This window comes from Mesoplodon bidens, assembly GCF_964165515.1.
Source record: "Mesoplodon bidens genome assembly, chromosome: 4".
In the NCBI taxonomy this organism is placed as follows: Eukaryota; Metazoa; Chordata; class Mammalia; order Artiodactyla; family Ziphiidae; genus Mesoplodon; species Mesoplodon bidens.
Genome location: NC_138160.1, coordinates 166,866,518 through 166,890,314, shown reverse-complemented (window position 1 = coordinate 166,890,314; position 23,797 = coordinate 166,866,518). Strand labels below are relative to the sequence as shown.

At 37.7% G+C, this 23,797-nt stretch overlaps 1 pseudogene across 1 annotated transcript; it reads left to right on the top strand.

The window, feature by feature from the left end:
- Nucleotides 1-21,782: 21,782 nt before the first annotated feature.
- On the top strand, nt 21,783-22,481 carry LOC308616441 (pre-B-cell leukemia transcription factor 2-like; annotated as a pseudogene). Its single transcript has one exon. The product of its transcript is annotated as a pre-B-cell leukemia transcription factor 2-like (transcript).
- The last annotated feature ends 1,316 nt before the right edge of the window (nt 22,482-23,797 follow it).

Here is a 23,797-nt window from a genome sequence, read left to right as displayed (position 1 = left end):
ATGGGCAGGCGTACTCTCAACCACTGCGCCACCGGGGAAGCCCAAGGAGCCTTATTTTGAGCAGTGGACCTGTTTATGTCTTCTAGAACTAGTATTTGACAGAATCTAGTTTGGGAAATGTTGTTTTAGTCCTAATAGTATACAGCACATTAAGTTATTGAGATTGGGGTGATCAATTCAAGCATATTCTGGGAAAACTCAAGCTGAGACATATTTTCTAAAGAGGTGAGGAAAGCCCAGTAATTTCTTCATTTGCAAGGTAAGTCCATCTTTTAACTTGTATTTTAAAAATATTAGTATATTAAAGTGCCAGTAATTTTTCTCTTAATTATCTATCTGGAGACAAACAGCTAGAAGTTGTAAGACCCCAAAACGTAATTGGCAGGAATGCTGATGATCTCTGTTGTACAAAGTTTACATCTATCTTTGTAAAACAAGATATCTTTTGTATCATTATCTTATTTCAAAATGATTAATACTTTTACTTCATTTTAGTAGAGCTTTTTCTTCTCCTTTAAGTTTATATTAGCTTCAAGAAAGAACTTACAGCCTAGCTTGGTGTCGACTTAAAAAATTTGCACAATGTGAGACTTGCGAGTTAAGTTTTATTTGGGGCAAAATGAGCACTGCAGCCCAGGAGACAGCACCTCAGATAGCTCTGAGAAACTGCTCCAAAGAGGTGGGGGGAAGGACAGTATACATGTGATTTTGGTGAAGGGGAAAGCATGCAATCAAGCACATATTTTTGTAGAAGTTTTCTGCTAGTCTTCTGAAGGTTTCTGCTAGTCACAAGGAGCAGTCATCACCATGAAGGATCTTAGTGCTTCTCTAGATATGAGGAGATACAAGAATTGGGCTCATAACATCAGCTCCTGAAAATACCTAACGATCTGAAGACCTGTTCTGCCAGTTTTTACCAGAGCACAGAGCGCCTCATGTCAGCTCTCCACCCTGAACTCCTTTTGAGGGGTGTTGAAAATCAGCAGCTGCAACAACACGTGATTTAATCCTTGTAGAGGTAGATGGCAAGTGCCAATTGTAGTTACACTGGGTTTAGTCATTTGAATCTATTCTGTTCATCAGTGTTAGAAAACATTCATATTTTCACAATATATATAGCATCAGATAGTCCTTTAAATATTTTGGACCATTTTTATTTGGTAGTTTTCCTTCTAGCAAGAGTTTTTGTTAAGTACAGATGCTTTTATACCTTTGTCACTGATTACTCTGAAAAGAGACTCAGTTGGCAGCAGATCTACTGAGAAGAGAAATACATTGTCATTAGAATCAAAGAAATGTATTTCAATGGACAGTATTTTTACTTCATGAATTGCTTTGGAGTTGAATAATTTATCAAGTATAAAATAGTGAGGGACATGGATTCTTTTGACTGCTACATTATAAAAATAGAACCCTTTCTCTAATAAAGTCATAAAGCTCACCATTTTGCACCATTAAATTCTAGACTAATAAAACTGGCTTCTGAAAAGAGAAAAAATGGATTCCCTTTATTTTGATAGTAAATGAATGAATGTGGGAAAAACAGAATCGATTTTATTCTAATTTTATTTATCGTGTAAAGTGTTAAATGATAAAAATGCAGCTGAGTAAATTTAAGGATCAAATTGGCATTATTAAATGATTCATGAATTGGCCAGCATCCCATCTAGCAAATGGAAAGGAGCTCCACCGAGCAGTAGAAAAGGAAATGTTTTTAAAGGTGGAAAGGGAGCCGTAAGAAGAAATCATTAGCAAAGAATTCATTGTTTCAGGCAAGGGTGCCCTCCGAAAGGGAAGGCCTTATCAGGCAGATTACCTCACTTAGTGCTGACCAGATAATTCTGGGTTGACTGGTTAAAGGTTACGGGAATTGCGGGGATTGAAACTGCAATCAGGTTAAACTCTCAGTTTGGTGACGTACGCTTAGCACAAGTGATTCCACTTTGGGCCCTGTTGTCCCTTTTTTTTTTTTTTTAACAATTCCCCCTTTTTGATCCGACTCTCAGCTTAACTGAGAAATGCTATCAAAATTTAAGTCATTAGTGCGACTCTCTGCCACTGCTCTGTAGTTCTCACAGCTTTTGTTGATCCTGTGGGGTATTCACAGGTCACTGCAATTTTTTTGCTTAATCTCTGTGATATTCATAGGCTAATACTTCAGCCTTACAATCTTTTACATGGTCATTCTCTTCATTTCTTCTCTGATGTTCCAGTGTGAGGGAGAGCATTTGCTTGGTGGTTAGCAGCTGTGGCCACACATCTAAAGCTTTTGAGGGAATCTAATGCACCAGAGAAATTACTATAATTATTATCAGCAGGATAATTCCTGATGTGTGGAGTGCACTTTCGAGCCGTAGTCTCCAGGACCCAAACCAATCAAAGTCAAATAAGTCACAGAAAGACCCCTTGAAGGAGTCACCTCTTAAAGCCAAGTAGCTTGCTCAGTGATCTTATTTAATTGCATTTCAATTTCCCCAGAAGAGTTAATCCAGGTGTAGCAGGTGGTGTTGGCCACAACGCTGTACCTCCCTACTTAGCTAAAATATAATCAAGTGCTATCCTGTTATCAAGAACAGCTTTGGCCAGAGAGGCTAGGATTTTTTTGTGGGGGGGGGCGGGGGGTGGAGCTATTGCCTTAGCTAGTTTCAAAAGTTGAGGAGAGGTTCCTGATCATATTCTCATTTACATTTATTCCTAACCAGAGAAGTATGGCCCACTAAAGGAAGAAAATCCTGCATCATGAACGCCTCCTGGTAAGTCCCTTCTAACTTGATGATGCAAATTTAGAGAAGTTGACCAATGAGGTGTCTTAGTTGGTTTGTGGAAAGTTAGGGGCATAGTTAGATAACCTAAAAGGCATTGTCCAGTTATATGCCAGCCATCTAAGCATTCAGAGGCCCAAAGAGAACAATAACTACCTCAGACAAAGGTAAGCCGTGCCAGGGCACAAAGCACTTTTCTTAAGGTGGGGAAATGGATATATTTGCAGGGATTGTTGCATTTGCACGTTCAAGCCAGGGGTCGGTTAGGTTTTCTTCTAGCCTGAAATAAAAAGCTGTCCTAAAGTCCGGAGGTTGCCCCCCACCCCCACCCTGTTAACAATGGCCTGGGGGATATGGATGATGGTATTATCTTTCCCGGCCAATGCCAAAGTACAGGAAAGAAAGAGAAGAGAGGGTTTCATGTTCAGTTAAAGTATGAAGTCTTGATCTGGTGTCTTGGGATGAAGCATTCTGCCTCAATGTTAGCTACTTCTCTTCCTAGTCAATTTGATTTGGAGGTCTTTAATGGTAGGACCAGATGTCAGGTGGAGCTTCTTTAGCTGTGTGATATGTACTCACGACTAGAGTCCCTGAAGTTTGTTTGCCATCTGGGTATTGAAGAGGACCTGGTATAGTCTCTTCCAAGGAGGTTCAAGGGCAATCTTTGTTCTTACTGATTCCAACTCAGAAGGGTCAGAGAAAACTGTAAATGTTAGTTTGGAGAGCTGTAGCCAGATTTGCAAAAACATTGGAGTAGAACAATAGCTATCTCTAAATGGCAAAATACTTAAAAAATGCCCATTATTAAAGATCTGATGAGAGCTCATGATCATGGAATTGGCAAGGAAATTTTGTTATTTTTGTGATATACAGCATTTCAAGATGATAACTGGATTTATGACTGATAACATTATACCAGGCTATATCAAATTTCCAGGAATTTCACATAATTTCTGGAACATTTATAACATATACCTATACAGATACAACCTAAAGAAGGCTTAGTATTACTTCGTCTTTGATAATACTTCCCATGTAATTTAACATATCAGATATGCCTAATTAGTTTAACTCTCCTTTTTTTTATAAGAAGAGAAGATCCTTTTATGTTCCAGGAGCCCTCTGAAAAATTTCATAGTTCAAGGTCAAAAGGACTTCATTTAGAATTTGATTTTAGGCAAGTTTATCCAAAAGGCTTTAAACATTTGTTCAAAAAGGACCATAGTTCACTGTAAAACAATAGTTAGTTATCCATTTAGCCAAAGTGACAATTAGAGACTTTGCAGGCAAATATAGAAAATTACATAATTGTTAAAGAACAACAACAAAACAAAACCCTTAGCTCTTTTAGTAGAGAAAACTTGGTTTTAAGTAATTAAAGACCTGATGAAGACAGTGTGAAATACAGGCAATTATTTTGATAAAACATAGAATCTTTGTTTTTTAAGGCACATTACTTTTAAGAAAAACCCTTTACAATGGCTCATCAAGAGCAGACCAATAGTCTATAACACTTTGTCTTTTTAACATAGAAAAAAACACTAGGTCGCTTTTCATACTAAAGAGCATTTACTTGATTAAATTCTTATCAATCTTAGCCAGTCCTGACTGCATATAAAATCCCTTTCCCTTATTATGTCTAGTAGTTTTAATTACACATATTAGAATTTTAAACCTTTAAAACCTTTAATAACTAGTGAAAACTAAGAAGTAAGCAATCATGAATTGTATTTTACGTTAGCCTTCTGTAGCTTGGCTGATTTATAAACACTTTTTATGTTTTCTAAAAATATGATTTTTTTATAGGAAAGTCTCAGTGTGGCACAAAACACAATATTTTGGTTTACTAATAAACCCAAATATTTTAAATTCCTCTGTAAAATGAAGTAAAACGTGGATAAATCTATGTTCAGTAATTAATGTTACAGTATTTTATTTTATTTGGGAGTGATCTGGGTACTTAATGAATTTACCTTAATATTTAACTTAGCAAAACTTTAAGGTTTCAGGTTACCAAAAATTGGGGGAAATTATTTAAAAAGTTCACCTAGAACCTTTTATTTTACATCCATTTAATCTACTTGTTTTTAACAATTAGGTTTAGATTACATATGAAAATGTTATCATACCAAGTTATTTTCATTACTGACGAACTTTGTAATGTGAACTTATTTGACTAATAAACCCAGGTAGAATAAAAGTTGTATGTTTGTATTATATTCAGTATTGATAACTCTAAAGATATCCCTGTTTTACTTAAACAAAAGACCTCAAACTAGCTTTTATTTACTAAAGATTAGTCCTAGACCACAAAAACTTGAAAAGCATTTGAGTTACTTTCTGTTTTATTTCTTTAATTCATATAAATGCTTGCTTGGTTTTAAGGCATTTAAATAGAGCTCTTTTACAAATTAATTTTTAGCAATACTATCTGAAGGTAGAAAATAACACACATCTAATACACACATATATATATAGAAAGACACATGTAAAGTTCACTAGTTATGAAAAAACTGTTGGAATAAGTTAAGTTCATCTGCCCAGATGGCTAAAGCTTTTTCTACTAATATTTGTGGAGAAGACATATGATTTTTCATTTGCCAAATTTCAAGTGACCTTTCCCCTTTTTGTTTTCCTTCGGATAAGAATTGTTTCCCTGAAGTTTACGAATATTTACATCTTAAAGACAGAGGAAGGGAATGCAAATTCCTCTTAGAAGAGCTTTGGTTTCCCAAGGCCAATATTTATAAGCCATTTGAGATAAACAGGAGAAGTTTGGGGATTGATAAAAGAGTAGGTGAACTTTGAATTGTCTTTAGAGTGGTATTTCTAGGTTTGCAAAGATTTGTAAAATAAGGACAGTTGCTCTCAATTCCTCAGAGAATTCAGTAGTAGCCTAAGTGACATTGTAGGTTGATCCACCATAAATCTTCTTAAATATCTTGTCAGTTTGATAGGATCTTTAGCCACAATTAGAGTTCAACCCACTTTTCTATCCAGGTATATTTTGTGGCCCCCAGTCTGACAGTTATTAAGCCAAGTTCTCAGGATGCAAAATTCTTGGGTTTCTTTAGAAAGATTTTGGCCATTTTTGTAGATATTTATAGCTTATGGGACCATAGTTTTTAAACAGCTGTGGTGGTAGAAGGTGGTATACCTGACTTTGGAGTTTAAGGATTCTATTTTATTATTATTATTTATATATATATTTTCAGCTAAGCCTTTGGGTCTCTAGGAGCTAAACTAATACCTAAAAGGGATGTGCCTATGGTAGGGGATTGTGTACAGGAAGTACAATGTACTCCATCACACAGAAATTTTCTTGAAGTTGGCAGGTGACCTAGTGTCAATCTAACCCATTCCATGACTAACTTATCCTAACGCAAGAGTCTTTGGGTGTGGGAGCAACAGCTCTAATACCTCTTAAGTGCTTTATTTATGCCCACCAATTTTTGCAGCTTTTTGACTTCTGAAATTCCCATTAGCAATTGGCCTTTAGCTACACAAAATAAGACAAACACGTGCACCTTAACATATGGCAGTAACCAAGAGTTGTTGATGATTCCTGGCCAAGAGAAGGCCCTGTGCACACCACCAGTAATTCCTGTGGAAGCCGGGCTGGGGAAAGGCTTGAATCACCAGACCTCAACAATTGGGGACTGTGCCCTACCAATAACAGTTCCCACCTGGATCTTTGGACAGAATCGAGGGCTGGAGATTTTCCACTTGATCTGCAAAGATAGGTGCTTGGTTCCAGGTAGAACTGTCTGCCAGGTCAAGCTATCCTGCCCTGTATTGGAAAGCCAGTTACATTGGGAACTCAATGCAAAGAGAGCAGAGCTCAGAACCGAGAACTTACCCATGGCCCTCAAAAATGGCAAGAAAGTGAACTCAAAAAGGGGCTCATGGATACCACTCTTGTGTTTCTCCTTATCTCTGATGCCATCAGAAGTTTGCTTCAGGTCCCAAATTCAACTGAGTACATTTAAGAATCAAATTGGCTTTCTTAAACAACTCGTGAATTGGGCAGCATCCCATCTAGCAAGTACAAAGGAACACCACTGAGCTGTGGAAAAGGAAAGGTTTTTAAAGGTGGAAAGGGGGTGAAAAAAAGACATTATTAGCAAGCAATGTACTGTTTTAGGCAAGGTCGCCCTCCTAAGGGAAACAGAAGTGCCTGTTGGGCAGATTACCTCACTTAGTTGCTGACTGGGTAATTCCAAGTTAACTGGTTAAAGATTACATTCCTGGGGGGTTAAAATGCAATTTGGTTAGGTATTAAGTATTGATTTGGTGACGTGAGCTTAGCACAAGTGACTCCATTTTGGGCCTGTTGCCTTTTTTTTTTTTTTGCTGTACACGGGCCTGTCACTGTTGTGGCTCTCCTGTTGCAGAGCACAGACTCCGGATGCACAGGCTCAGTGGTCATGGCTCATGGGCCAGCCGCTCCGCGGCATGTGGGGTCTTCCCAGACGGGGGCACGAACCCGCGTCCCCCGCATTGGCAGGCGGATTCTCAACCACTGCGCCACAAGGGAAGCCCTTGTTGCCTCTTTTTTAACAAATGCTAATTAAGACACATTTATCTACTAAATGATTTAACATATATAAAGCATTTAACTAAATTTCTCATGCAATAATACTGTTTCTGTTTCTTTACCCTCTTATTGATAAACAAAAACAAACTCTCAAAACTTCAATTCACACACTAAAAGTAAAAAGTGTCAATTATGTCAGTAAATCATTATTTGAGTGAATAGAAAAAAAAAGTTACTGATTATAAAACATTAGCTGCCATCTGTTGAGTAGCTACTATTTATCGAAGATGTAACACTCGTTTTCCCAGTTGTTTCAGGGTAAATTCTAGAATTCTCATCTATTGTTCAGGAACCCATCTTTACCTGAAGCTGAGGTGTGCGGTCAGCTGAACCTGAGTTATAAGGGTTAAGATGAAGGATAGGTGGTTTCCTCAAAAGAAATATTGGGTGTATATTACCAAAATAAAGGGGATTAATACTTAGTAGGAAAATCAGGGTTTTTACATCTTCCAACCTTTTAAAAAGAAGCACTTAAATATTTAACAGGATTTTAATCCTCAGCCTTCTTCCACTTGTAACGATATGGGATATTCGTTTATTTAATGGCTTTATCTTGAGTTCTTAGCTGCTTTCTGGATCTTTCACTCCATCCCTTTGCTAGTCCCTTATCTTATACCTACCATTACATGTAGATATTTGCCAGCATTCCACCTTCTGCCCCTTGTCTACTATCTTTTTCCCTTAAACAAACATGCTGGGGCAGTCAGATTGTTGTTGATTACAATAAGGAGAGTGGACTCAATTCTACAGCAATAACTTCCAAATTAAGAGCAGTAAATGTTCTCTCCAGTTCTAACTTTTGAGGGACAGTTCTGGCCATTGTCCTGGCAGAAAGCTCAGGACTGAATCTGTCCCAGTGATTTCTGAAAATGGGCAAATAATACTATCTATTGAAGCTGAAATGTTTAAGGAAAAGTTAGGCTATCAGGAAAGTTTGGTTATTAGTTAAATTTATAGATCTATCCATTTCTCACCCAAGAGGCATTTTGATCACTGGCCCAGAATATAGATTAATGACGATCATTTGCAATTAGATGTTTTCTCTTACAAAAACAAAGTGGGAAAACCAAGTTTTAAATGCTTCCTACTGAAAGGATTTCAAAGAGGCTTATTTGCATTACTAAGTAAGATTAAGTTGATATTCAGTTATTTTCTTTTGACACATGAGCAACTACTCACACAACATGTTTATTATGAAATTCAGTGAAAATACATTACAAATAAGAAAGAAAAGATGGAGATTTATTTTGGAAATCTATTTCCATTTAATATTGTCCTGCTATTTGACATTAGGTAATTTTGTTTTACTAACAACTGAAAATCAAGATGTTCTGAGGAAAGTACATGTTAATATGAAGATGTACTATATGTAAAAAACTTTAAGCAGCAAATCACATTTAAAATAATTGAGCACTTTTTATATCCACAGCTATACAAGTTTAATTGAATATTAAAGTTTGAAATCCATGAATACCAGGAAATATTTTTAAATTTTTAAACATTTTAATAGACTAGTTTGTGGAAGAAAAGAGAAAAAAGTTTTGAGTCAACATTCTCTGAATAAAGACTGAATATGAGCACTTTTATGTGTGGCTAAGTCATCACCAGAAAACATAATAGCATAATAGCTACTTATCCTTGCAGTCATTCCATCATATGTGGGCAATGGAATTTTGATCTCTTGGAATTTATAATTGAAGAGAAGTAACAGTGAAGAGGAATATGAGTTAATTGTCGGGTATTTAGGATGACATATTTTATATCTTTAAGGTGCATTCTTTAAGAAAGTTACAATAAGTGTATTTTTGATACAAGTGACAGTTTCTCAGTTCAGTAATTTGTTACTACTCATTGTCTGTTTCTATTTTATTCAGGTGCTTGCAATTATTTTTGATATCCTATGTACAAAAATTATGAAGTATTTGTAATCAACATATCACTGATAACAAATGTACAAACAGTTAAAGTTGCAAACAGACATTCAGCTAATAATTTCTTCACTAGATCTTGGAGCTAGAGAGTTTACTTGGCTTTCATCTCCTGCCTTTAAAAGATTTGATGTTATGGACTCCCATCCCTAAAGATGTTACATCATATGCTCAGTATCAAAAAGCTCGTAAAGTGATAAGAACTTCGTTTTAGTTCCAAGCAGCATTGCACTACCTCATGCTTTAAAACAAAAACAAGGAAAAACAATAAAAAGCATTACATTTTGTTTTCTTCTAATAGCAGAGCTAACAAGTAAAATTTCACTTTTACCAAAAGCCTTTAAAAATTAACAGGAAGCGTGTATGAAATTTAATGACTGATTGAGCCATAATATATTATTCATGTAATGTTGGAACCATACATCATTCACCTGGATATAAGAGAAAAAAATCTTTCTTTGCAGAATTATTTGAGAGAGCATTATGTGGAAGGAGTCATTGGTCCCACTCCATACAATATTCCTTATCTCATTTTATGTCTATGATGAATTTTAAGTAAATACTTAACTAGTTTTTACAGCTGTTATTATATAAAAGTTCACAAAGAGAGAAAAAAGCATAAAATTATAAAGAATTAAGATAAGTTACTCAGATTATTATGGAAGGAAAAAAATGTGCCGTCAGAAAAACAAGTAAGAGTGGTACAATTCTCAAGAAATCTATATTCCGTTTCTAATTTTACCTCTGAATGATGCTCTGACTTTTGAAAAGTTTCTTGGCTAACTTTTGACTGTTAACTGAGAAAATTCTCCTTGAAATGGTAAATAATAGTTGCCACCTAGTACGTGCTAAATACTGTAGCGCTAAGATTGCTACTGGTAAATATCTTCAGTTTTTCATTATTGTCTTTGGGTTATCTTCAGAGCACTATATATATATATATATATATATATATATATATGATTAAGCAAACAAAGTAGAAATATCCCTTTAGGCAAATGTAAATTATAGACAAAAATCCTTCTTACAAAGAGTGGGAACACAGTTGGTCATATTCCTGCTACCAATTTGAACACAGTATTTCAATATGAGAAAGCTACCTGGATATATAGCCAATAATTTTTTTTGAGATGGCCAATGTATGAGCTTTTTATTATTTAAAATTTTAAATGTTATTTCTTTTTTTAAATGTTATTTCTTATACAAAGTTTTCTCTTTTTTATTTATCCCCGTTATATCTTTGTGAAGCAGTGATGGCATTATTACAAATATTCATCATTACACCTTCAAAATAAATTACTCTGAAAAACAGTTCCAATAGCTTTTTGAAGAACCACTCCCTGTTTTAAACCTAACCCAGTTATGATTATCTTCCCACAAGTTGCCCCTTTTCTCACCTCATTGCAAGCAGGACTTGAAAACAACTATGGACCAGATTCAATTCCAAAATGAATTAAGAAGTAATGAATATTTTACTGAAGTATCAAAGGGAGATGTAGCCATGAGATAAAACTTCCTAAAATCCTCTTTAAAACTCTGTATTCTCCACTGACCACCCAGAACTCCTTTGCCACTAAAACCATCTCATTTCCTACCTCCCATCTCGCTACCTGGTGTAGAGGGTGGGTGCAGGAACAGGCAGTAGGAGGTAGGAGAAACTCTCAGCTTCATGCACCTGATGAAAGTACTCCACAGAAGGAGAGAATTTGAAGTTCTCTAAACTGAGTTTTATGATGATATGGACATGGATTCAAAGCTCAATCCTGGGATTTACCAGTAGTAGTACATTTGGAAAGTTTTTAATAACTGTGAGTCTCTCTCTTTTTTTTTTCCAAGTTGTAAAAGTGGAATTTAATTTCTTACCTCATAAAATCTCTGTGAGGATTAGATGATATGAGGTAGTAAAAATGTGCAGCGTATGCTAGACCTTCAATAAAAGTTAGTTTCTTTCCCTATTTAGACGTTAGTGAGCAGACTTCTTTGCTTATATCCTGAGGATACTGGATTCCTGATGCTTCCTGAGAATTTTGTTGTGCTCCTTTTTCTGTTCCACTCTGGTCCCAGTGAGTAAACCTCTTACTCTATGTCCAGATGTCTCAGTGAGCACTGACTGCATACAATACTCCAACACAAATACGAAAAGCGTATTCCATACCCTGTGGAGCCAGGCTAATGTTTAAGAGCCTTAGCACAATGAAAGTGATTTTTTAAAAAGAATTTGACAATTCTAATCTATTGAGTTACATGACTGTAATTCACTAGTCATTCTGCAGAGGGTTTGGGGGTCTGGCAACAGCAAAGTTAGTGGTTTTGATGTTACAATTTTATTCTGTTGTTATGAAATACAAGATAAAGTTTAATGCAAGGGGCTCATCTTGACCTTGTCCTTTCTTTCTTTTACTCTTATACTTCTTATAGTGGACATTTACTCTTTTTGTTTGTTTTATTTTGGTTTTTGTTGTTACCATTCATTCCCACTTTTTTGTTTTTGTTTTTGCGGTACGCGGTCCTCTCACTGTTGTGGCCTCTCCCGTTGTGGAGCACAGGCTCGGGACGCACAGGCTCAGCAGCCATGGCTCACGGGCCCAGCCACTCTGCGGCATGTGGAATCTTCCTGGACTGGGGCACAAACCCGTGTCCCCTGCATTGGCAGGTGGACTCTCAACCACTGCACCACCAGGGAAGCCCCCCCCACTTATTTTTATCAAAGCTCCTTCCCAACTCTTAGTCCATACAAATTGAGAGCTATGGATCCTACTTGTGTCTCCAGGAGTGGTATTCTGCTTAGGGCTGGCCGTTCAGACAGTTATGTTACAGAAGCCATTGATTCAGGGATAGCACGTGATCCAAGAAGAGCAAATGCAACAGTTGTACAGATAGGAGAGAAGAAACAGCCTGTCACATCTGGCTTCCTTTCCTTAGCATAATGCTTTATTCATGCTATGGAGCCTGAGGTGATAATAGGCTAGAGATGGCAGGCAACTCTGTTGCTATGGAATGAAGATAGAGGAAAAAAAGTTAAACAATGAAAGAAAGTAAAATTACACCCCAGTGAAATTGCTTGAAGTTCTGGCTCAAGCTGTACATGAGGCTGCCATTTGACATTTATCTGAGCCAATAAATTCCTTTGTTTTTCTTTAAGCCAATTTTAATTAAATTTCTATAACCCACAATACAAACATTCTTAAGTGATATTTCCTTCTTTTTTTTTTAGTGAATAGTGATTTCCAACTCATTCTTTTCTGCTCTGTTTTGTTTTTTCCCCCTCCTTTCCCTTCATGTACCATTTCCCTCCCTCTTTGTTACTTCACAGTTTAGTTAAGGAAAATTATGAAACTAGCCCCACATGAACAAAAATTCTTAAAATTATTCATTACGATGTCTTTCTTTACTTGAGGTGTTACTTGCCTTTTGTATTTGATGTCCCTTCAAGGCCTTTAATTAATTTTTATCATGCTTCTTAAAGGACCCAGCATGGTACCATACACCCCCTATGCACTCCAAGTATTAATTGGAAATAATGATAATGATCAACCTCATGAAACATTTTAAACTCTATCCTTGTTCACCTGGCAAGCTGTGAACATGGAAGATGGGCAGAGAACGGTTCACTAGGAAGCAGAATTAATGAGCAGGGACAATGTCTAATTCTATATATTTTTAATCATGTCTATTACAGTTAGCACTCAATTTAAATTAATAACCTTAAGAGCAGTGTTGGTAGTTCCCTTATAAGTCAATGACTTCTGTCCTAATGGGCAATGAATCATTAGGTCACGACAGTCATATTTTTATTTGTTCTTTTTCCTTCTTTCAGCTTTTCAGTAGAAATGCTGAAGAATTCTTTTAAAATACTTTAGAATAATCATCATTTTCCCATTCCTTCATGTCTTTAAAAAGCAGATCACATACTGGATTCTCTTCCAGGGCATTTCTTAAGGATTTATAAAGCCATTTTCATATAACCTTGACTAACCATCTTCATTTTTATTCTGAGAGACTTCTCACCTCTCGGAGTTGCTATTTCACTTGCAGAACTGTGAGCTGGGAAGAACCCGACATGGTGAAAACAAACGTGCACGTTCTGGACATGGCATACAGACCTTTCCAGGATCAGTCTGATGGCTCAGAGTGGGGATCAACTAAATCCTTTGTTTTTCCCTTTTCTCTTCCAGTCTTTGGCAATGTGTATAAACACACATGAGGGTTAAAAGTAATTACAGAGGGCTTCCCTGTAGCCAGTGGTTGAGAGTCCACCTGCCGATGCAGGGGACACGGTTCGTGCCCTGGTCCGGGAAGATCCCACATGCCACGGAGCAGCTGGGCCCATGAGCCATGTCCACTGAGCCTGTGCGTCCGGAGCCTGTGCTACGCAATGGGAGAGGCCACAACAGTGAGAGGCCAGTGTACCACAAAACAAACAAACAAACAAACAAAAAGTAATTACAGAGGTTGCCTTCTCTTTCAGTGGCTTGTCACCAGGAGATCAGGGGAGATTATATATATATTCTTTGGATATTCTTAAATTCTACTTTGGATGTTAATTTTCCACACCCCTTTTCCCTGGGCCAGTTCCACTGATGCAAACTACTCAGTATAATTAAGATTTCTTCTCCACTATATGACAAATTTATGCTTGTTTAAAAAAAATCACATAGATACATATATGGATAGAAAAAGACTGGAATGAAATATACCAAATAATATATTTGGTTTCTCAGAATGCTAAGCTGGGTGATAGTTTTTTGTTTGTTTGTTTTTTAAATAAATTTATTTATTTTGGGCTGCATTGGGTCTTTGTTGCTGCTTGTGGGCTTTCTCTAGTTGCAGCGAGCAGGGGCTACTCTTCGTTGTGGTGTGTGGGCTTCTCATTGCGGTGGCTTCTCTTGTTGCGGAGCATGGGCTCTAGACGTATGGGCTTCAGTAGTTGTGTCACATAGGCTTAGTTGCTTCGCAGCATGTGGGATCTTCCTGGACCAGGGCTCGAACCCATGTCCCCTGCATTGGCAGGCGGATTCTTAACCACTGCACCACCAGGGAAGCCCAATAGTTAATTTTTTTAAATTTACTTTCTACTTTTTACGTGTCTACATTTAATAAACTTATGTTAGTTTTTCATGATAATCAAATAATAAGTAAAAAGAAAACATTTTTCATTCTAATTCCCTGATATTTTTTTCTTTTGTGTCCAAAGATTTCTAAGTGATCATACCCATCAAATTGTATACAGACTATTTCCCTGAATTAACTACAAGAGTAGTTCAGAGAAAGAGTATTCAGTTTAAAATCATAATTGCATTGCTGCCTGCTAAGGCTATGGCATAATTTTTCTTTAGTTAAATAACATTTTCTCCTTATCAAATGTAGTTGGTGGGCTATTTGTTTTTGTAGAATAGGTATTGGACATGGCATAAAAAGAGTAAGGCATAGAAACACATAGTAAGAATTTTGGAGTGTCTAGGAGCTTCCTAAAAGTGAATGGATGTGACTGCATTTCCCTAGGAGGCTGAGAAGTGGAAGATGGGCAACAAGAAGGTCTGAGATTTCCTAAGAAAATGTGGAATAGAGACTCCACCCACTTTCTTCTTAGTTGAAATGCACTAAGGAGAAAATAGCATAAGATCCTTGTCTATTAAGAAGATGGGGAAAAACAAAAGTAGAATTCAAGTGAACTGATTTCCTTGTTCAATTTCTTTTTTAAAAAATAAGTAGGTAGGTACTTCCTCTCTGCAGTGAATTTTAAAATGTGTAATTCAATACAAGCTAATTAACATGCAGAGAGGCATGATATAAAATTGATTTATATATACATATATTATATCTTTAAACTGCTGTGCTAAGGTGAGTCTTCTAGTGAATCTTGTGCTTGCCGAAGACAGTTGAAGTCTTGACTGGTGCTGGCATAAGGCTCATTTAGGTTCACCAATGTGATATGATAGACTATTTTATAATTTTGCTTTTTTGAACAATTTTTGTTGGTTAATAATGCTACCCATAGAAGAAGATATAACTTGATGAAAAATCCCTGAAAACTTTGTGTTCAAAAAGCAAACATATGAATCTTGTTTGAAGGTTTTTTAACCTTTGACATTTATAAAGGATTTGATAAAGTTGTTTGCTTTTATTTTTTAGCTATAAGGAAAAATGACTCCCAGCTTCATGGTTCCAGAAAATGGAATCTAAGCCAATGAAAGTAAGAAAGCTCTATATAGGATAGTAATATATTATGGCAAGGCTATCTGAAAAAGAGCCTTTTCATTTACAGTAAGATATATTGACACTCTACTTTAATCCTTGGGATACACATACAAAGTCACTGTAAGACGCTTTAGGCGTATGTAAGGCTAACTCTTATGTTTTTAAGTTCTTGTTACTACAGTAATGAACTTCAAATACATCAGATAGAAAAGATCAGTCATGAGCTTACACACTTAGAAGTATCTCTGCTAGGAGCACAGACTGGACTTGTAGGGATACTTTATTACTGGTCTGTAGGGGGAATCTCCTCTGAAATAGGATGAAATGTTAGACTCTTCTTTCTTTTATGTATTAAGGTAAAGGAACAATTTTAGTGAACTATGTAGTAAGTGACTATTCCCTACTGGTCACAGAAATTTAAACATTCCTGTGCCAGTGGTCTTGGCTGCTTTGAACTTTTAGTTTCTTGAAAATTGATGCATTCACACGTTATGCCATTAAAAAATTTTGTTTACCTTGCTCCTGAGATGAAAAGAACAGCCCCATATTATACAAAATGCCTTTAAATGGAGTAGTAGTAGCAAGAAGAGCTATTACTATTCAGGACTGTTCTGGAGTTTTTTGTTTTTGTATTTATTTTTCTCTGACAAACACATCAATGATTAATTATGTGTTAATTTTCATCGTATTAAGAAAACAATCAGATCACTCAAAGTACCTACTATACACAGCACTGATTCTGTTGTAGGAGAAGGAAAAACACCTTCCTTTGTGTTACAGTGCACTTTTACTTTATGAATATTGTTAGCAAAGAATGAAAAACAGGAAAAAGAATAAAACTTCCGTTTGAGCTTTTAAAGGATTTCTGAGCCCCACTTCTTTTTTTTTTTTCCTGATGCATCAATCAGGAAATGTGATTATAATTCAGAAAGAATTATTCACTCAACTGTAAACACAAGTAAGAGGTTTGACTGGGCTACTGGCTTTGAGGTTCAAGTGGCATTTACAAAATCAAAATCACAAGACAGAGAGAACAAGGTTACCATTACGGAGGCACTGAGACTCAGACAAGTGCCCTCAGGGAGTTAATATGGTTAAGGTTATCCATGCTAAGCAACATCTTATAAAACATTCTATCTTGAGTATTACTCCTATTTACAAGAATGGGCTAATTCATTTATGTCAAATGTGGCTTTTGGGTATTCAGTTTTTTTTAATGTCACCAAAATTATCTCAGAGGAGCAGCTCTGATGGGTCAATCATTGCAGATGGTAAGTGCTTTGTTAATTATACAGAAACTTAGAAACAATTGTAGAATGTCTCGCCTCAGGAGAAATTTCCCTCTTCCTGTTTGAGAGCCCTTTCTCCCTACCGAATTAATTTTGTGTTTGTGAACAGATAACAATCTCAGCCCCGTGGTAGAAATAACTCCTTGCTCCTTGCTCAAATACGCAAGTGTAAATAAGCAAAGGATATCACAAATAAACAATGCCATTCTTTTTAAATAATGCAGTGTGTGTAATTAGGAGTATGCAATTACAACAGCGTACAGCTCTCAGTGTAACAATTAGGTTTTCAGTAAAATGTGATTTGTTCCAATGTAAATGTTTTTCCTCAATTCAGAAGATTCCCTTGAGTTGTTTCAATAAGCGTATTTCTGCAAAGACATGCAGTAGTGCACTATGTTCCAATATACAAATCAAAGAGGACAACTATATTATAATAAGCTACTGAAATTTTTGAAGTATGGGTTACCAGTGTTGTCTTGAGATAGGAAAGTAGGGGCAATCACTTTCTGGGAACTGTTGACATATAAGAATGCCTATGTGATATATATAAAATATAGATTATAAAATTACTATATATATAAATTATTATATATATACTATATATATATATAATTAGTGTATATATGTGTATATATATTCCTTTTTATGGAAGTCACAGGTATGTATATATACCTCTTTGTGATGTGACTTCCATAACAAGGTAGAGTCTTGAATCTGGGCTGGCCTTGTGACTTGCTCTGACCACTCTGGTGTAAATGATGTTGACTTTTGAGGCTAGGTTTTAAGAGACCTTGGAATGTGGTCCTGAGGTCGCCATGCAAAGAAGCTAGACTGGCTTATGGAGGAGGAGAGGCAGGTGGAGAAGAGACCCCTAGTGACAGCCCACAGCAACTGGCAAACATGTGAATGAGGTCTCTTGGGTCTTCTAGCCTCACTGACCCCTAGCTGAATCCTGGGAGCTGAGTAAGCTCAGGTGAAATATGCAGATGAACTGTCCAGTCAACAAATAGAATTGAGAGAAATAGCTAATTATTGTTGTTTTAGCTTCTAAATTCTATAGTGGTTCTGTGTAGCAGGGCCAATTGAAATAGTTGTTTGAATTTTCTCTTATCACAGTGTTTGGTGCCACTGTTTAACTGACTTTGTTTTCCCAGTCAATTAGGAACTTAAAAAGTTTACGTACGGAATTGTGAAACACCATCACATTTTTAGTAGAAAGAAAAATGACTGAGAAAAACAGAACCTTAGTACAGTAACAAAGTAAATTAGAGACTAGAGATCATCTAGTTCAATAGATTGAAAAGCGTACTTTTCGGATTACTAAAACAGGGAGGATGAAGATATTCTTTAGGGCTATTCCAGTGGGTATGATGGAGGAGGATGGTCTGGATTTCTCATGCCAGCTTCAGCCATACCAGCTCTATTTTTATTTGTTGTATTCCCATGTGCAGAAGTAATTCTCTGAGATAAAAAATGTAAAACCACTGCAGTCCAGCTCTCAGACTTTTCAGAGGAACATGTTAAGGCCCAGAAAGAAGACATAATCAGTGTGAAAATTTACCCTCAGTATGACAAAATACTTCATCATAATGATGTTAATTTGTTTGTTGCACACAGGTGGTAGCTAAGTGTAAAACCCCTCATTGATTTGGCTTCTATCTACTTCTCTAGCATTCTTTCTGTCTCAGTCTCATGGGTCATCAGACTCCTACCTTGAAACTTTCTTTCCCCTAACTCATGGAGCTCTAATACCACGTACAAGTTTCTTTCTCCCCATCTCCCTGTCTTGGAACGTGGTGTATTGCTCCATTCTGCCTGAATCATCTCTATTAGGAAACCTTCTCGGGATCGCCCCTTCCCCATCAACCCAGGCTGTGTTGGGTGTCCTCTTTAATAGTTCAATATTTCACGGGCCCAGTCGCCCCGCGGCATGTGGGATCTTCCTGGACCGGGGCATGAACCCATGTCCCCTGCATCGGCAGGCGGACTCTCAACCACTGAGCCACCAGGGAAGCCCTAGTGACATCTTTTTAACCCCCAAATCCTATGAGTTTAAGTTTTATATTTAGCATTACAGAGACTCTACTAACATATATCTGATTGGTTCTCACTACACTACAACACTAAACTGGAAAAGCACACAATAAATGGAAATATCCCAGTAAGAGGAAAAATTCTTGAAATCAGTTATCATGTTTATTTGAAAACTATTTGTTCCAGTTGTCTATTGCCATGTGCAAAACACTCCAAAATTTAGTGTCATAAAAAACAACTAATTATGCTCATGGATTCTGTGGGTCAGGGGTTTGGACAAGATACAGTGAGAATGGTCTGTCTTTGCCATATGATGTCTGAGACCTCAGCTGGGGAGATTCAAATGACTGAAGGCTAGAATTATGGGGAGGTTTTTAAACTCACATTTCTGAGGCTTGGACTGGGAAGATTGAAAGGCTGCGCACAGCTGGGCCTATTGGCAGCCTTCATGGAGCCTCTCCATGTGCCCTGGGCTTCTCTCACTATGGCTATCTTGAGGTAGTCAAACTTCTTACTTGCAACAAGAACAGGTGTTCTCACAAACAAAACAGGTGCATGGACATTTGTCACTCAGCCTCAGAAATTACATAGGATCACTGCCACTGTACCATACTGATCAAAGCAGACCCAGGGCAATTGAGAGATTCAAGGGGAGGAGAAAAAGACCTCACTTTTAATGGGAGACATTCATAGACTTGTTTTAAAATCTCCACACTGTTTCATGGATGGAGCTTAAGAGGTACATTTTTTAAGTAAAATATATGCTGATCAAACCATATATTATCCACGTGAAAGACATTGAAAAGAAAATAAGAATTTCCTTTGAACTTTAGTTTTTGTTTTTCTGATGAATTTTTCCCAGTGTCCCTCAATACAATTGAGGTAGAGCGAAAAATTTAGTCCCCTGCAACACTGAGTAGGTCTGATCTTGCAAATTTATGTAAATTTTATTTTATAGTAATAATAATGCTTTCAATAATGATTACGATAATTACAGATATTATTAAATAACAACAGTTCAAAGTGGTATACAAATCCATTTCTATATATTACAAGCTCACAACTTTAAGATGTACATACTCTTATTATACCCATTTTAGAAATAAGCAAACTAGTGAGGTTAGATGTTAAGAAATTTTTCCAGCTTTTCTGTGTAATAAATAAAAATTTAAAATAATAGGTAATAAAATTTAAATTTTTAATTTTAAATATCATTTTATAAACTTCAAAAAATGTATACTAAAAAGCAAAACAATAAACCCTCTTTAAACTAAAGTTAGAGCCACATGCACAGGGAATGTGAAAGTTCCTGGTAGAGGCAGCTAACCCAGACTGAAGAAATAAGAAGTTCCCTAGAGGGAATGGCATCTGAACTTAACCTTAAAGAGTAAGTAGTATTCATCTGGACAGCAGAATAGACCATTCCGGTTTAAGAATGTAAATTAAGGGAGTGGTGAGAGATCTTGCTGGAGGGGTAGGCAAGAGTTAAATAGCTGAGGAACTTACTTGTCACATTATATGTATTAGGTTTTTTTTTCTAGTTAATGGGTGTAGTGCCCAAACATGGTAGTTTGTCTTGGACATCATAGTCTATGCCTATTGTTCCAGAACAATTAGTAACTGTGCCCCTTTCACTCACAAAATGTTCTAATTTCCTGTAGAAACAGAAGAATGGTGTGGTCCCTCTACCAGTCGTCAATATTCTTTACAAAGAGGAAAGACATTTTTGATTTATGATTTAGAGAGATGATTTGCAAGGCCCTGGAGAGAGTGAGATTGATCAAGAAAGTTTTAGGGTTGACTGCAGAGATTCATGGGAGAAATTTTGAGATACTGAATTGTAATAGGAATAAGATGAAAGGTACAGATTGTAGGTACCTAACCACATTTGTTGACTGGCTAGATGTAAAGAATGAAGGAGAGGAAAGAGGCAGCCCTGTCTCCTAGATGTTTTATGTAGGTGACTAGGTGGTTGTTAGAGCTGAAATTGAGGTAGAGAACATCTTCCCTGTCATCTGTTTTGGGTTTATTATTGGTGATGGGTTTGGAGTGTGTGATAAAACCCATCTTAAAGAATATATACTTTGTATGAATAAAATGAGACTTCTTGGATTTTATATAGAAATTAATGCTAAAAATAAAATAGAACAATTATAAGAAATGAGGTGGATTTGATAGGGTACAAAGAAAGCACCTTTATTCTTCTTTCCCACTATATTCTCTGACCTGAAATTTCGGGTTGGTCCTCAAAGCTTTCCCAGTAATTTCCAAGGTTTCAACAAACGTCCTCATTAAAAATGCCCAGTCTGGGCTTCCCTGGTGGCGCAGTGGTTGAGAGTCCGCCTGCCGATTCAGGGGACATGGGTTCGTGCCCCGGTCCGGGAAGATCCCACATGCCGCGGAGCAGCTGGGCCTGTGAGCCATGGCCGCTGAGCCTGTGCGTCTGGAGCCTGTGCTCCGCAATGGGAGAGGCCACAACAGTGAGAGGCCCGCGTACCGCAAAAAAAAAATAAATAAATAAATAAAAAATGTCCAGTCCACACACAGCCGCGCTTGGGCGTCCTCTCTCTCTCTGACTCCATTTTCTCCACCACCGGGGGCCGGGGTCTCCTGGGGGGGACCCAGGTGGTACCCCAGATCTCCCTTCAGGGCCAGGGTGAACCCCGGGGAGAGCCGGGAGTGGGGGAGATGGGCAGGGATTGGGATGGAGGGAGCAGCACACCCAGCAAGTTTGGGAGGGAAGTAACCACGCGGGGTCTGGGGGGGGCCTTGGATTGGTGGGTGGGGAGCCTGGGGGCCCTGGCTAACCTCTGGGCAGCAGAGACCCTGGTGGGGGTAGCAGGGTGTGTGGAAGTCGCGGGAGGCCGAGGGAAGCAAGACATTGGGGACATTCTGCAGCAGGTAGGGACGATCACCGACCAGAGCCTGGACGAGCGAGGCCCAGGCCAAGAAACACGCCCTAAACTGACACCAAATGAAGCCTGCTCTCTTTAGCATCCTTCGTGAAATTGAGGAGAAAACCGCCTTCAGCATTCGAAGCTCCCAAGAGGAAGAGCCTGTGGACCTACAGCTGATGCACTTGGACAACATGCTTCTGGCAGAGGGTGTGGTCGGCCCCGAGAAAGGGGATGGCTCGGGCAGCAGCTGCCACCACTGCAGCCTCCGGGGGAGGTGTGTCCCCTAACAACCCCATCGAACACTTGGACTATCTCAGCAAACTTGCCCAGGGCCGCCACATTTACCACTCGTAGCTGGAGAAGTATGAGAAGGCACGAAGCAAGTTCACAGCCCACGTCATGAAACTGCTGAGGGAGCAAAGCCGCACGCAGTTTGTAGCACCCAAGGAGACGGAGCGCATGGTGAGTGTCATCCACCGGAAGTTCAGCGCCATCCAGAGGCAACTCAAGCAGAGCCCCTGCGAGGTGGCCATGATCCTGCATTCCGGTTCCTGGATGCCAGACAAAAACGCCGTAACTTCAGCAAACAGGCCACTGAGGTCCCGAATGAGTATTTCTACTCCCACCTGAGTAACCCATATCCTACTGACGAGGCTAAGGAGGAGCTCGCCAAGAAGTGCGGGATCACTGCCTCTCAGGTCCCCAACTGGTTTGGCAACAAGCAGATGCGCTATAAGAAAAATACTGGAAAGTTCCAAGAGGAGGCAAACATCTAGGCCATCAAGACTGCTGGTGAAGCCATCTGGTCCTGGGCTTTTGTTTGTTGGAAGATTTTTAATCAGAGTTTCAATTTCATTACTTGTGATTGGTCTGTTCACATTTTCTATTTCTTCCTGGTTCAGTCTTGGAAGGTTATACCTTTCTAAGAATTTGTCCATTTCTTCGAGGTTGTCCATTTTATTGGCATAGAGTTGCTTGTAGTAGTCTCTTAGGATGCTTTGTATTTCTGTGGTGTCTATTGTAACTTCTCCTTTATCGCTTCTAATTTTATTGATTTGAGTCCTCTCCGTCTTTTTCTTGATGAGTCTGGCTAATGGTTTATCAATTTTGTTTATCTTCTCAAAGAAGCAGGTTTAGTTTTATTGAACTTTGCTATTGTTTTCTTTGTTTCTATTTCATTTATTTCTGCTCTGATCTTTATGAGTTCTTTCCTTCTGCTAACTTTGGGCTTTCTTTGTTCTTCTTTCTCTAGTTCCTTTAGGTGTAAGGTTAGATTGTTTATTTGAGATTTTTCTTGTTTCTTGAGGTAGGCTTGTATAGCTATAAACTTCCCTCTTAGAACTGCTTTTGCTGCACCCCATAGGTTTCGGATCATCATGTTTTCATTGTCATTTTTCTCTAGGTATTTTTTGATTTCCTCTTTGATTTCTTCAGTGATCTCTTGGTTATTTAGTAACGTATTGTTTAGCCTCCATGTGTCTCTGTTTTTTATGTTTTTTTCCCTGTAATTGATTTCTAATCTCATAGCATTGTGGTCAGAATAGATGCTTGATATGATTTCAATTTTCTTAAATTTACTGAGGCTTGATTTGTGACCCAAGATGTGATCTATTCTGGAGAATGTTCCGTGCGCACTTGAGAAGAAAGTGTAATCTGCTGTTTTTGGATGGAATGTCCTATAAATATCAATTAAATCTATCTGGTCTATTGTGTCATTTAAAGCTTATGTTTCCTTATTAATTTTCTGTTTGGATGATCTGTCCATTGGTGTAAGTGAGGTGTTAAAGTCCCCCCTATTATTGTGTTACTGTTTTAGAACTGTTAGCAGTTGCCTCATGTACTAAGGTGCTCCTATGTTGGGTGCATATATATATATATATATATAATTGTTATATCTTCTTCTTGGATTGATCCCTTGATCACTATGTAGTGTCCTTCCTTGTCTCTTGTAACATTCTTTATTTTAAAGTCTATTTTATCTGATATGAGTATTGCTCTCCAGCTTTCTTTTGATTTCCATTGGCATGGCATATCTTTTTCTATCCCCTGACTTGCAGTCTGTGTGTGTCCCTAGGTCTGAAGTGGGTCTCTT